This window comes from Dermacentor silvarum, chromosome 9, assembly GCF_013339745.2.
Source record: "Dermacentor silvarum isolate Dsil-2018 chromosome 9, BIME_Dsil_1.4, whole genome shotgun sequence".
NCBI lineage: Eukaryota > Metazoa > Arthropoda > Arachnida > Ixodida > Ixodidae > Dermacentor > Dermacentor silvarum.
In genome coordinates this window covers 2,363,420-2,379,418 of record NC_051162.1, presented here as the reverse complement: position 1 = coordinate 2,379,418, position 15,999 = coordinate 2,363,420, and positions in this window count along the sequence as shown.

The window sequence follows — 15,999 nt, the reverse complement described above, 5'->3', positions numbered from 1 at the left end:
AAGGTTGATCCGTTCATGGATGAACCGTTCAGACCTGTCTACAAAGGCGGTTGTGCGACAAACATTAATAATTACAGGCCCATTTCAGTTCTGACAGTGTTTTCAAAGGTATTCGAATACGTCATCAATCACAGGCTAAACGGTGTTTTTAAGAAGCACCGAGTAATAACAGAAGCTCAATACGGCTTTCAAGCAAACAAATCAGCGGAGATTGCGCTAATTGACATCAAGGATGAGATAATTGAAAATATAGAAAAAAAGCTGCTCACCCTTGGCTTACTTATAGATTTTAGCAAAGCCTTCAACACTGTTCAACATAATATTTTCTTAAGAAAATTAGAACATATGGCATTAGAGGGGTGGCGCTAAAACTGATTCGGAGTTATCTAGAGAAGCGTTATCAATATGTATGTGTTAACAATTGGTCCTCCAGAAAACTCGAAGTGCAACACGGCGTTCCCCAGGGCTCTATTCTGGGACCCCTACTCTTTCTTATCTATATAAATGGTATTACAACTATATATGGATCCTCGCAATTAATAATGTATGCAGACGATACTAATGTTTTTTTCACCGGGGAAACCATGCAATGTTTAGAGACCTCTGTCAATGACTACTTATTACAGTTATCTCCATGGCTTCATAGAAATTGTTTGAGTCTAAATATTAATAAAACAAAGTATGTCATTTTTAAGCCAATTAATAAATATGACTGCTACCCGGTTAACATTAGTTTTGAAGGACGTTTGCTGGAACAGGTAACTGAACAAAAGTTTTTAGGTGTCTGGTTTAGCCACAACCTCTCATGAAATACTCACGTTATTCAACTAAAATCAGGCCTGTCTCGGACCATTGGATGCATTTACAAAGTACAACATCCAATACCCAAACGTTTAAACCAAGTACTATACTACTCACTGGTTTACTCTAGTATTAGCTATGGAATCTTGACTTGGGGAACAACAACAGTTACTAACTACCACAAACCACAAATGGTTTGTGGTAGTTAGTAACTACCACAAATGTAGTACCACAAATGTACTACAACAGCAAATATTGCGCATACTGGAAGATTTTAAAGGCAACAAGCAGTTATTGAGAACACAGCCGTTATTTAAGAAATATAGCATGTTAAAGGCCGTACAGGTGTACTACTTTAAGCTATTGCAATTGATGCATATATACAAGTTACATATTTCCACAGTGCCCAGCTCAAGTTCATACAGTACGCGAAACCCAAAACGAAAAACGCCGCAAGTTAGAACCAAATATGGAAGGCAAGCATTATCTTTTCAAATAACCAATGCTCTAAACAGAAAATACATGCAGGTAGACTTTACTAAAGGTGTAGATACATTTAAGAAATACTGTGGGAAGTTTCCTGTGAACAGTGACATTATGTTTTCATTACTGTAAATTACCTCAAAAAGTGCGCTTTGTTCTCCCTTGCCATGCTCCTCTCAGCTTCTGCAATTTTGATACACCGCTGTGAAATGGTGCTTGGTTCACGGGTCTTGGTTTTTATGATCAATGCCATGGCTATGAATGATGGTGTTGAATGTGCTGAATTGCTGTGCTCTGTATTTATGTTGCAGACATTATGTTGCGTATGTAAATATTTGTACTAATTATTTGCTGTGTTAACTTCAGATTCCAGCAGTGACTAGTCCCCTTTTAATATTGACCACTGTGCGAACCTATGATGTCTGCCTGACAGAACTTTGTTATTGTATCTTGGTTGTGTGTATGTGCAAGGGGGCCGGGGCCCTAGTCAGGTGCTCTGTGGCCTTTAGCCTCGGCCCCCTCTTAGACTGTGTCTGAGGAAACAATAAAGAAAGAAAGAAAGTGATCTTTCGCGACACACACTTTCTCCGACGCAGCCGGGTGCCTCTCCTCAGCTTTCCTCTCTCCGTGCGTCCTCGCGCGTGTTCACCCTCTCGCAGGTGTGCGCGTCTTCTACGGCGACGGGGTGGAAATTTCGGAACGATTCGAGGTTCTTCACTGTGTTCGCCTACAACGCAGATATGAGGCGGACGCTTACCTTCGACAACGAGGAAACTATGAGCATAAAGGTAAGCAAGAATCGACTTGTAGTAGGCACGGGATAAAATAAAATAACTTCAGTGCCATTCCACTCTGTGATGGTGGATGACCAGCGGGGCTGCATATATGGTGATAAACAATATTTATTTAAATAAAAACATATACCGCATGAACTGTCATTTTCTACCATCTTTATTAGTTTGTCACTAAGGAGACTATAGCTTGGCTGTTGCTATGGTTGATGACCATGGGTTCTGTAACGACGCTGCAAAGGTTCTTCGCGAACGTCAAATCTATGCAGGACCGATGACGTGTGGTAGGCCCACCGATGTTCGTATGGCACTGAATGCCGAACCTTTCCAACAGAAACTCCCACAACCGCTTCCCGTCTGGCCGAGACAGGTCTGCGTTAAAATAACCCACAATTACGATGGAATGGAGTTGGTAGGAGTGATCCAATCAAATGCGCCACTCAAAGTTGTCCAGGTCTCCCTTGGACGTCCCGGGAAGAACGTAGACTGTTGCGACAACGTCACGCGGCCTACCCATCACACGGCCGGACCGCAACGGAGATAACGTACTTATGCAGTGCGTGACGTCACCAGCGAAAGAGATACGCTGATTCGCTATATTTAGTTTTTTGTACAACGGAGCCAACTGTGGAAGAAGATGATGACGACGACGAACGCGCGAGCAGTGGCACGAGCGCATTTGCGCAGTTCCGGCGAGGGGCACCAACCAGTCAGCTGTGGAATAAGACGACGATGCTCGATTTATTGCTGATGAAGATAGTTTTTGGTCTACGCGCTCGGTCTACGCGCTCGGTCTACGCACGAAGAGATCCGCAGGAAACTAGAGTATAACAGCTCCGCTGTAGAAAGAGAAAATAAACTTCGCAGAGGTACATTAAATTCGAGCAAATCATGTCGAAGATCGCAAAGCTGTGTAACGGGGCTCTCATACCTATTCGGAAATCCTAGTGGAATTGTTTACCACGAGTGCCCGAAATGTACCAAAGACATCGCAAACGCCTCCCTATATCATTTCGGTGTGAGCAACTTCGACTACTGACTTTAAGTACTGATCTCTAGCTTTAAACAGAACACATGTTTCGGCAACCAAAGGCGAGCACTTGCAGACTCGTCAATGCGTGGACACATGCGCACAAGCATTTTTGTTAAGCGACATGTTTAAGTCGGGAAATTTGCGCACTCCAGATTGAGACCATGTATGTTGTGCTGAATATACCGTCAGAAATGCCTGGTATAGTCAAAGACAACTATAGCCAAAGACAGGTCAACAACGAAGCGGCAAATATCCCCATACATGCGCCCCTTATGTAATACCCCTACTACGGGTCTTTAAGGAAACAAAATGAAATGAATGGACTGCGCATACAGGCAGCAGCAAACCACCTCGTCTACGGTTCCCCTCTCATTTCTTATAATTCGCGTCCTTCGCTTCCCGAGTAGGCTTTCTTGGTATACATCATATTGGCAGTAGTGCGATATAAATAAACTCGTCACCCTGCTGCGGGAGCTTTCGTGCGCCAGGTGTGAGTGATAGGGCTTAAATACATCAGTCGGTTCATTGAGCCTTTTCTGTGATAACTCGACAATGACGAGTACTTGCACATGAAACAGAGAAAGTTGTGTTTGCGAGGAGGTACTTTGCGCACTAGGTCAATGAAATCCGCTCACTTCGAAATTGTATCTCTAAAACAGAACCTATCCACTATTGCCGTCATATGGGCTGATCAATCTTGTTTTCTAGATTTTTTAAAAATCGCCTGGTGCAAATAACATAATTCTAGTCCTTGAGCTACATTACACAGAGGCGGAAAATCAAAACACATATTCAGGTAAATAAAGATTCAATAATGAATTACATAATTATTTCTTTAAGGCAGATACTGCAATTCACGAAGTGTAGCAGGTGAGTTTCCAAGGCGTATCCATTTGAAATGGATTTCCAGAATGCCACCACATTATAAATATCCGCCATCAGACCCACCGCAAAACTGCATGTTGTTCCTCTTTTATTTTTCAGCGAAGCTCCATATGGCTAGGTTCTGGCAAATCGCGTCCGCGTACAAAACGACGCGTAGAACAACAAATTGGGCCGATCCTGGTGATTCTGCAGCTTGATGGCACATACCTCTGTGGGTTCGGGGACCTGTAACGCGCCCTTTAACTACCCTTGTCATTACGTGGGGCCCGAAGAGACAAAAACAATGCGCCGGAGCAATGAACGCTGTTGCCCAAACGCTAGTCTATGACGATGCGTGTCGAAACGTCAGCAATAAAACCTAATAGTCTTTCAACTAATACTTGTGTCTCATTCTCTATTGACATGGCCCTTTCCCTAGCCACGTCATCAGTTGCCCCTTGGACTCGGTATGGGTATGACCCATGTCGCTCGCTCTGAAGAGCAAGAGTGTGCCTTCAAGGAGCGCCAGCGCGCTCACCAGCGCGAATGGATGCGAAAGCGGCGAGAAGGCGAACGCGCAGCAGCCCAACGTGCTGCGGCCGATGGTGCAAGGTGGTGTGAATCTATACCTGGCGACAACTTTCTGTGGCAGCACGGCCAAGGCTACGGAGCGGAATGGCCGTGTGGCCACAGAAAGTTGTCGCCAGGTATAGTTACCTAAACTCGCTTTCACTGGCTCATACAGCATACTTCGCGCGGTGGCGCAACGAAGTTATGTGTTTTGTCTTTTCAACCATGCAACATAACCACCAATTCGAAACATTTAAATATAGTTAAACAAAACCAACAGCTTCTATCTTCACATAGTGGAAGGCCTCTGATTTTTCAGCGAGACTGTTAAGGGCTAGGGTCCTCCACGAGCGTGTCCGCGTGTAGAAAGAAAAAACTATCATCAGCAGCATTGGCTCAAGCTTCATCTTTTATTGCGATAGCAATTATATGGACACACCAAAGCGGATTTCTGCCGTCGGCGTCGCCGTCGCCGTGAGGTTCCGTATGACGTCAACGGCGATGAAATCGTCGCCGTGCTCCGGACGCTGTATGTGCGAGTGAAAGGGTAACGAGGGACGCACGCTTTCACAGGGAGCGAACGCACGTCGGAGAGCAAACGCGCGTTCTGCGCCGTGCTCCCTGAAGGGCTGGAGAATTAAGCATCTCTTTCCTCCTTTACAATCACCATATATAGAGAGCAAACGCGACTTTTCCTGTCGCGCGAAAGGCCGTGGGGGGATGGGAGGGAGGGGAGGCGACGCTTAGCTGTGGCACCAAATGCGTATTTATATAAAAACGTTGCGAGGCGAGAAGGTGGCAAAGATTTCCGACGCAGCTCGACGAGTGTCCCATTCTGATCTCGTCGAAAACCTCCGAGCCACCCCCAGAGGCACCGGCAACAGTCACCAACACTGCGCGCGTTCGGTGCGAATGCGGGCAAAACGCCGACGGCCTCGACAACAGTTCTACGCGTTGCTGGTGCTGCTGCATGTCCAAGTTTACACAGCTGATAAAACTACTATCCGTACTCCATATAGCTTTCTACTAATTTGCTATCGCAATTGATGCTTAGCCTTTCGGGTGAAACTGCGACAAATTTCTTGAGCGCACGGCCCCTCCTCCATATCTGCCGGCTGAGCCCCCGCTATCTCTCTTCTTTTACACCAGTCGACCTTCTTTTATGCCGCGTTCCCCCCTGAGTAGAGTTGGGCCGGGCTGCGAGGCTAGCACAGCAAGCCTGCTGGAAGCTGTGCCCGACAAGAGTTGTGGTCTGCTGGGAGGCTAGCGAGGCTAGGCCGGAGGCGCTCCTTCTTTGCATTCCTCCGCCTCAGCTGCTGACTCACGCTCTTTCCCTCACCCCTCCGGCTGCTCCGCGTGCGTCTATTGACAGGGTCGCTGATAAATGAAAGGAAGGCGAGGAGGACGCGGCGCGGCGGCCCGATGGCGGGGGAGAGATAGGCGGCTGCCACGCATGACTGTGCGTGTACGCGCCCACTCTCCGACTGCGGCGCAAACGCGCAGTCCTGCCTAAAGTCCCTATATAAGAAAAGCACCGCCATCCTTTGATAAACGCCGCTTCTCTCTCTCCTGTATCTCTGATTGGACGATGATAGTGCGCGCTTTTCACTTCTTTATATTTTCTTTTTTTCCGCCTCAGAGCCCTGTTGAAAGTCCTCTGCGCAGCCGCAGTCGCCGGCGGCGGAGGCGGCGCGCGCCCGGCCTGAAAGCTTCAACGTGGACTTTCTAGGTGGGCCAACGTCGACTTGGCTTTCGCAAGCAAAAAGTAAAGAAATAAGCAAGCGCTTTAGGAGAGGAGGCGGCGGAGGAAAGAGTAGATGGCGGTACTTTTCTCATATAGGGACTTTAGTCCTGCCGGCCTCGGCCGCCTGTGCCGCCAGCTCTCTCTCTCTCTGTGCCCCCGCTAGATTTATTGCGATAGCAATTACATGGACACTTCAACCAGATTTCTGCCGTCGGCGTCGCTCGCCGTCGCCGTGAGGTTCCCTATAGATAATATCTTCGCCGTGCACCGTATGTCCGAGCGGAAGCGTGCGGGGACGCGCGCTATCACGGAGAGCGAACGCACTCCATCTCCAACGCGCAAGCAAGGAAGCGGGAAGCCAGCGCCGGAGGGAGCGGGGGGGGGGGGGGGGGGGCGCACTTCTACTCGGCCAACAACCGCGCTCGTCGCTCGCTCACACCGTCGCTTATCTCCACACGGCTCTGACCATTATGCGCCGTGCATTCGCCGCTCAGTTTCCGTTGAAGCGATAGACCGCACGTACCTTCGCCCGCTGCTGCGGCGTATGCGCTTGCTGCCAGCGTTTTGACAGTTGTTGTCTGCAGTCATTCAGTGTGATCTATTCATGCTTGTTTGTGCGCGCTCACACCAGACTTGTTCAATCAGTTAGTAATAGTCGGGCCACATTTTCCAACGCACGCTACACATGCAATGCTGCCCGGGTCGGCAGTGCAGCGCTACAGGTGTGTCCCTTCGCACGCGCTGCCCACGGGAAGCGCTTCTCATCAACACCACCGTTTCACACGCGCCTTCTCGTGGTCATCGAGTCTCTCCATGTCGGTCTACTTACGCCGCAGCACACCTGCTTACTTAATCAGCTCATGTTTACTACAATTCATATTGCTACCAAAGCCGCTCACCTTACTTCGTATGGCATTGCTGTGTTGCTATCGCATTCATTGCTTCGCCCTTAGGGCGAAACTGTGACATTTTTTAAGCGAATCTGTTAAGGGTTAGTTCCTCCAGGATCGTGTCCGCGTGTAGAAAAGACACGTGACCTATCGGGAGAGGAGAGGAAAAGAAGAGCTCAACCCTGTGAGAATGCTGTAAGAGGGTGCAGATGAAAAGGAGAACGGGGAGGGGGGTTGACGTAAGTCGCGCCACCCAGTACTAGCGTTGAAGGGGGAGTGCGTGAGGCACGCCAACCAGTGGCGGTGTACGAAAAAACATCGCAGTTTCGCCGGAAAAGGTGAATGATCAATTGCGATAGTAAAGTAGTAGAGAGCTACACGGAGAAACGATAGTAGTTTTAGCAGCTGTATAAACTTCGACACATTCGCTTACTAACTGAATTAACAAGCATGGTGTCAGTGTGCACAAGCAAACACTCAACGATCCCACTCGACGAGCGCAGACAACCGCTGTCAAAACGCTGGCGTGAGCAAGCGCGCAGCAGCAGCGAGCGAAGGTTCGTGGGGTCTATCGCTTCCATGGAAACTGAGCGGCGAAAGCACAGCGCATTCAAAGCTATGAGCCGTCTGCAGATCGCTTTCAAGATACGGTGCTTGCGACCAGCCGCAGCCGTTCAAAGTACAAGTGCGCAGTTGCGGGCAGAGTAGAAGATGCAACCCCTCCCTATTGCGTTGCCTTTCCGCTTTCCTTCTCTCAAGTGCGAGACTGAGTCGCCAGTTCCCCTTGTACCGTTGGTGCCGCAGAACGACGTCGCCTCCCTCCCTCCCTCCCATTCCCCCATGGCCTCTCGCGCTACGGTCATAGAGTAACATACAGATTACAAGAGTGGCCACTCCAGCCTAAAAGCGGCGAAGCTACGCCGTTTCATGCCGCCCGCTAGAGGGCAATACAACACTCCCTGTCTCCAAGGGAACGCGCGTACTAGTTATTTACTGTAGTAACTTTTCTAGTGCACTATACGTCTCATTGTCTATGTGGCGGTAGACTTAGACGTTATCAATGGGATCAGCCGGCCGTGAGCGGTGGAGGATAAAACTAGTATAGAATAAAGCATAACGCATCACTACAAACTACCGGCTATGGTGTGATCAGGCAAAGCGACGCTATAAAAGATGTGCGATAACGTCTCCGTGGTCTTCGCTGGGTTCGTCTGCCTGAACGTCTGTCTGCTTGGCTGCTACTTGGTAAGAACACCTTCATGACGTTTTTTCCCTTCATTACTTTTCAAATTGCTTCTGTATTTGTCACTTCAGCCGTAAGTTGAGATTTGTCGCATTGTGCGGTGCGGCGCAGAGAGCTTTTTTGTGTTCTTCACTTCGTGCATGATGTTCGTGCATTGCTTCACATTAACTAAGAAACAGCAAGTTAGAATGCTGCGCAGCACGTTTGCGAGAAAATCGTTTCTTTGCGCGAGAAAGTGAGTCGGCACACGCTGGTATACGTAGTCTGAATTCAATGCATGTGTGTGCAATTGTGTGAAAGAATGCAGTTATGCTTAGGATCGTTATTCGTGGCGTTCGCAGATTGATTGAAGCCTTTGTTACGACCGCAATTAGAGAGAACTTGCGAATTGAGAAGAAAGTTTGCAAGCTGTGGCTATGACGTATTCTGAATAAACTTCACATCGCCGCCACATCGCGACTTGTCTCGCACGTGCCAGTGCATCGATACGCTTATCAAGTTGGATACAACGTTGGAGGCTGCAGACAACGCCCCCGGACGGAACCATGACGTCATCCCAGGACTATAAAAGCCCCGAACTGACCGGGGAAAAGCATCATTCGACAGCAGTCCAGGCAGCTGCAGGATAGGACGACATTTAACCGCAAACTTTACTTCACGCAGGTATGTGCTGAAGCATTTTGAAACACTCTATTAGCGCGCACTGTACCTCTTGGACTACTTACTCTCTGGATGAAACTTGTCAAAATGAGTATTGTAAAAGAGTTGGCTAAGGCAATGTATGAACTGACTGCACGACTTGAGAAGAATCATGACGATTTAAAACGTGATTTCATCAAAGTGATTGAGAACGAAATGCAATCAATGAAATCAGCAATGAACTTCATTAATCAGAATTTCGAAGAATTTAAATTGGAAGTTGCTGCAGTCAAGTCGGACAACATTGAAATTAGAAAAGAGAACAGCCGCCTGTCAAAAGAACTGAAGGATGTTAAACAAGAATTGACTGCCCTTGCACAATACAGTCGTAGTTGTAACCTGAAAATCAAGGGTATTCCAATTAAGGCTGAAGAGAACCTCGGTACTACAATGCAAACCATCTCAATCTGCTTGAACGTAGACATTAAAGACTCTTCGATGTGATACACCGCGTTCCCACAAAAAACAATACAAATGCACCAAACATCATTGTCAAGCTTGCTTCTCGAAATATTAAGGACCAAATTCGGAAGAAAGACAAAAAAACTACGAATTAACACGAGTCACCTGTGTTTTGATTGTGAAGTCAGCCCTATCTTCATAAATGAACATTTGTGCCAAGCAAATAAAGTTCTTTTGGGGCTTGCACTGAAAGCAAAACGAGAAAAAGACTGGAAATTCGCATGGGTGTCGGATGGAAAAATTCTAATGAGGAAATCCGAAAACTCACGTGTGGTCCATATTACAAGCACCGAAGATTTTGCTCAGATTGTATAGCAGTTGGAATTGGCACCCCTGGTAACAACGTTACTTTGTTTTAATGGCTTATGACCTTGATGAAATTGAAGATTTACATCGTAAACAAGATCCTTTTTCACTTTTTCACTGTAACTTACGCAGTATTGGAAAAAATTTAGAAGGCCTATTAGCATACTTATCGCAGCATACATTTACTTATGATATTATAGCCATACCAGAAACATGGCTAAAAACAGGTGAGACAGTCCAGCTACCGGGTTATGTTACAGTGTCGCAACCAAGATGGGGGACAATCCGAGGTGGAGGAGTGGCACTATTTATTAAAAGTGACATTAAGTATGTTACGCTCCCACAACGCTCAATTTGTCAATCACATGCTGAAACTATATTTGTTCAGTTGAAATGCGGTGCCACAGTAGGAGTCGTGTACCGGCCACCATCATCAAACATGAAGCATTTTATTACAAGCATGGAAAAAATGATCGTACCCCTTATTTCCTCAGAGGACCCTATAATCGTTTGCGGTGATTTTAGTATTGACCTTTTGAAACAGAATTGTTATGATTACATGTTCTTACTTGAATCACTAAATCTAAAAAATGTCATTTCTTCTCCCACACGTATTACAAACGATTCCGAATCTCTTAGTGATCACATCTTGTGTAATTCTGAATTTAGTGTATCAGCAGGTGTTTACAATGTTACCATTGCAGATCACAACCCCACGTTTCTCTACTTATCTCGAAAATACATGTCCTCTTTGTGTAATATACGGGATAGAAGATCTACTTGTATAATTTATGCAGAAGTACGACGATTGCTTCAATGCGTAGATTTTCAGAAAATGTTTGATGTGTGTGATGTGTATACTCAGTGTGAAACACTTATTCAATGTATCTGCAATGCCATTAAGCAATCTACAAGAGTATATGTGCCCCACAATTACGAAGGACCATCATGTCCTTGGATAACCAATACTATACTGGAAACATTAAAACAGAAAGACCCTTTTTACCGTAAAGGGAAACGTAATAAAACAAACTCATATTATAGGGAGAGTTTTAAATACTTTAGAAATACCTCAGTATGATTAGAAAATCGAAAAAGCAATATTATGTTAACCTTATTAAGAACGAGAGCGGTAACACAAAAAGTTGTCGCAGTTTCACCTGAAAGGCGAAGCATCAATTGCGATAGCAAATTTGTAGAGAGCTATACGGAGTAAATGATATTAGCTTTATCAGCTGTATAAACTTGGACATGCAGCAGCACCGGCAACACGCAGAACTGTTGTCGACGCCGTCCGCGTTTTGCCCGCGTTCGCTCAAAATGCGTGCGGCGTTGGTGACTGTTTCCGGAGCCTCTGATATAAATAGGCACTTGGTGCCGCAGCTAAACGCCGCCTCCCTTCCCTCCCCCTGCCCCTACCCCCTCACCCACGGCCTCTCGCGCGTAGGAAGAAGGCGCGTTTGCTCTACATATATGGTGATTGTAAAGGAGGAAAGAGACGCCTACTTCTGCAGCCCTTCAGCGAGCACGGCGCAGAACGCGCGTTTGTTCTCCGCCGCGCGTTCACTCCCCGTGAAAGCTCGCGCCCCCTCGCGCCCTTTCACTCGCACATACAGCGTTCGGCGCGCGGCGACGATTGGCGCTGAGCCGTGCTCCCTCAAGGGCTGCAGAAGATAGCGCCAACCTTTCCCTTTCCCTCAAGAACCACTTACCACCGGCGACGATTTCATCTCCATTGACGTCATACGGAACCTCACGGTGACGGCGACGGCGACGCCGACGGCAGAAATCTGCTTTTGAGTGTCCATATAATTGCTATCGCAATAAAAGGATATGGGAAATCATAAAAGAAGTTATACGCAAAGGCAAAGGTAGCGACGTACTACCTCTCGCTCATCAGCCACCTCCAGCGCCAGTTCCGCTCACGTACGCTGCCGTCGTCGCCAGTCCAAGACCTCCGCCTGCAGTTTCGCACTACACGCCCACAAGCGGCTTCTACGCCTCGCCTTCTGCAGCTGCAAACTACGTGCCCGGAAGCGACTTCTGCGCGCCTCCGCAGCCCCTACGCCCGGCTCATCATTGTGCACCCCAGCCTGGGCCCCTTGTTCACAATCCGTGGCGTACCCAGGACAATCGGCCCATCTGCTACGCGTGTGGCGTTGCTGGCCACGTGGCACGATTTTGCCGCCAGCGGGGATGGTACCCTCCCGATACTGCGAGACGACAAGGGAATGCACCTGACTCCCAGTCCCGCTATGTCCCACCTGTTCCGCACTTCGCTTCCTCGTCTCCTGCTCCTCGAAGTTTCACCACTCGTCGGTCTCCCTCTCCCAGTCGACGTTCCCTGATCCCCCCTTGTCCGCCCCCCTCCCCCCCGCTGTGGCGAAAGACTAAAAGGCGCAGTTCCGGAGGCAAGAACTGCGATCTCATCGAACTGCTCAAGCCGTCGTTTATTCCCTGCGAACGTCATTGAAGTTCATGCGGATGTTATCGCCGTTCATGCGCTTGTCGACACCGGTGCCGCGGTGTCAGTGATTGCCGAGCAGCTTCGCCGTACGCTCCGAAAGGTCGCGACGCCGTTTTTCGCTATTTCGCTACCTACAGCAAGCGCTGAGCCAATTGAGCCTGTAGGAACTTGCACCGTCCGTGTCGCCATACCAGACAGTTCATATCACATTGAGTTTGTTGTTCTTCCCCGCTGCTCTCATGCTATCATTCTAGGATGGGACTTCCTCTCTTGTAATCACGCAGTTATTGATTGTGCCCGTGCAGAACTTGCTCTGATTCCATTTTGCGGACGTCTTTCTGAAGATCTGCCTCTTTCTTCTGCTAGAGTGTTCGTCGCCGCTGACACCAATACCCCTGCTTTCTCTTCCGCTCTCGTGCCCGTTTCCTGTGCTGCGTTCTACGATTCCACAGTTTTCTTCACGTCGTCGAAACTTGCTGCACGCCGTCATCCCTTCTTGCTTCCCTTCGCCAACCTTCCCATTCGCCAGAGCTCCAGCGCACTTTACGTTACGAATCCGTTTTCGTGTCCATCAAGCTTACACCATGGCGAGTGCCTTGGGTCTGCTGACGAATTTGAGACGAACTTTCTCTACGATGTGCCTGCTGACTCGACTCCTCTTCAGGTTGACGCCATGGCTCTTCCTGTATCTGCGTCTGAGCCGGCATTGTGACAGAACGTTTGCTCGGTGTATTGATCCGCAGCTCACTCCGAGTCAGCGCGCAGATCGTCGACTTCCTTACCCGATTTCGCACTTCCTTTGACCTCCAACAACAATGCTTAGGGCGTACAGCGACAGTTGTTCATCACATCGACACCGGTAGCCATGTACCACTACGGCAGCGTCCATACAGTGTGTCCGCGACGGAGCGCCGTGTCATCGACGAGCACGTAGGCGACATGCTTCAACGCGGCGTGATACAGCCTTCCCACAGTCCTTGGGTCTCTCCAGTACTACTGGTGAAAAAGAAAGATGGGACAATTCGTTTTTGTGTGGACAATCGACGCCTGAACAAGATAACCCGGAAAGATGTCTATCCTCTCCCGCGTATCGACGACGCACTAGACTGCCTCCAAGGCGCTGAATTCTTTTCGTCCTTAGACTTACGATCTGGTTACTGGGAAGTCCCGGTGGCTGAGTCAGATCGCCCGAAAACGGCATTCGTTACGCCTGACGGCTTATATGAATTTACCGTGATGCCCCTTGGCCTGTGCAATGCGCCTGCCACATTTGAAAGAATGAGGGATAAGCCTCCGCGGCGTCAAATGGCAGACATGCCTTTGTTATCTCGATGACATTGTCAACTTTTCCCCGGACTTTTCTTCTCACCTGCTCCGACTCGAACGCGTTCTCACTTGCCTCGCCGATGCTGGACTCCAGCTCAACATCAAGAAGTGTCGCTTCGCCGCCCGACAGCTAGTCATCCTTGGCCACGTTGTTTCGAAAGATGGTATGCTTCCAGATCCTACCAAACTCCAAGCAGTCGCCGAATTCGCACGACCAAAGACCAACAAAGAACTCCGCAGCTTCATCGGATTGTGCTCATACTTTCGCTATTTCATCCGAAACTTCAGCACCATAATAGCGCCTTTGACGCAGCTTCTCGCGGGTAACCGCGACCTCTCGGCCTGGTCGCCACTTTGCGATGCCGCATTCACGACGCTGCGTCGTCTTCTAACCTCACCCCCGATTCTCGGTCATTTCGACCCCAGCGCACCGACAGAAATTCACACGGATGCTAGTGGTGTCGGCATTGGCGCTGTTCTTGCGCAACGAAAGACTGGCTTCGATGAATACGTCGTTGCTTACGCCAGCCGCGCTCTGACGAAAGCGGAAGCCAACTATTCCGTTACAGAAAAAGAATGCTTGGCTATCATTTGGGCCATAACTAAATTCCGCCCTCACCTCTACGGCCGCCCATTCGACGTAATAACTGACCATCATGCGCTCTGCTGGCTGTCGTCCTTAAAAGACCCTTCAGGTCGCCTGGCTCGATGGGCGCTCCGCCTCCAAGAGTACGACATTCGAGTGCTGTACCGCTCTGGCCGTAAACATACGGATGAGGATGCCCTGTCTTGCTCCCCTGTGTCAGGCCAGCCCAATTATTCGAAGGTACCAATATGCGAGTCCTCCCTCACCGCCACGGACATGCTTTCGGAACAGCATAACGATAGATGGATTGTCTCTATGCTGGCTTTTCTGTCCAACCCATCAGCGCCTTCTTCTGACCGTACACTGCGTTTCCAAGCACACCACTTCGCTGTTCGTGACGGACTCCTATACCGCCGTAACTACCTCTCGGACGGCCGCAAGTGGTTACTCGTGGTCCCACGGCATCTACGTTCGGACATATGTGCAGCGTTTCACGATGACCCGCAATGCGCTGCATGCAGTACTACTAAAAACGTACTAGCGCCTGCGACTCCATTACTGGCGTGGAATGTACCGATTCGTCCGCCGATATGTGCGCTCCTGCCTCGCTTGCCAACGCCGCAAGAATATCCGTTCTTCCTCAGCTACCCCATTACAACCTTTGCCTTGCCCAGGACGCGCCTTTGACCGCGTCGGAGTTTATCTTTACGGGCCCCTGCCGAGTACTTCAGACGGCAACCGCTGGGTGCTTGTGGCATCAGACCATCTAACGCGTTACGTGGAAACTTCGCCTCTGCCCAGCGCATCTGCGCGTGATGTTGCATGGTTCCTTCTGCGTAACATCATACTTCGCCATGGAGCCCCCAGAGAATTGCTCAGCGACAGAGGCCGTGTGTTTCTCTCTTAGGTTATAGAAGCCCTACTCAAGGAATGCCACATAATTCACCGCACCACTACTGCATACCACCCGCAGACTAATGGGGTGGCTGAGCGTTTTAACCGTACTCTTGGCGACATGTTATCCATGTACGTCGCTTCTGACCAGACCAATTGGGACTGCGTTCTACCCTTCGTGATGTATGCTTACAACACCGCCACACAGACCACTACAGGATTTTCCCTGTTCTTTCTTCTTTACGGGCGCGAGCCTTCCTGCACAATGGATACTATCCTCCCGTATCGCCCTGACACAACGGAGTCTACTGTCCTGTCCGAAGCTGCTGCACACGCGGAAGAGTGCCGACAGCTCGCCCGCACATTTACTACGGAAGAGCAGCAGCGACAGATGCACCGTTGGGCTATTTCCGCCTCTCCTGCACTCTATGCCCCTGATTCACTAGTCTGGCTTTGGGTTCCCGCCACCAGCCCTGGACTTTCACCGAAACTCGTTTCCAAGTACCATGGTCCCTACCGTGTGGTTACTCAAACGTCTCCTGTGAACTACTTGATAGAACCTCTTGAGCCGCGTTCGGATAAGCGCTGCCGAGGACGCGAAATCGTGCACGTTCAGCGGCTAAAGCCTTAATTCGACCCCCCTGTGCTATCCTGTCTGTAGGTAGCCGGGACGGCTCCTTTTCTCCGGGGAGCTAATTGTACCGAAGAAGAACGAGCAGTGTGCACTGCTTCGAGAAAGACGACCACGACGAGTTGGTCGAAGCCATGTGCCTGTGTTACCTGCGCTGTGTAGCCTCTCGCTGCAGTTCTCTATGCTCTAATTAATTAAACTAGAGTGCC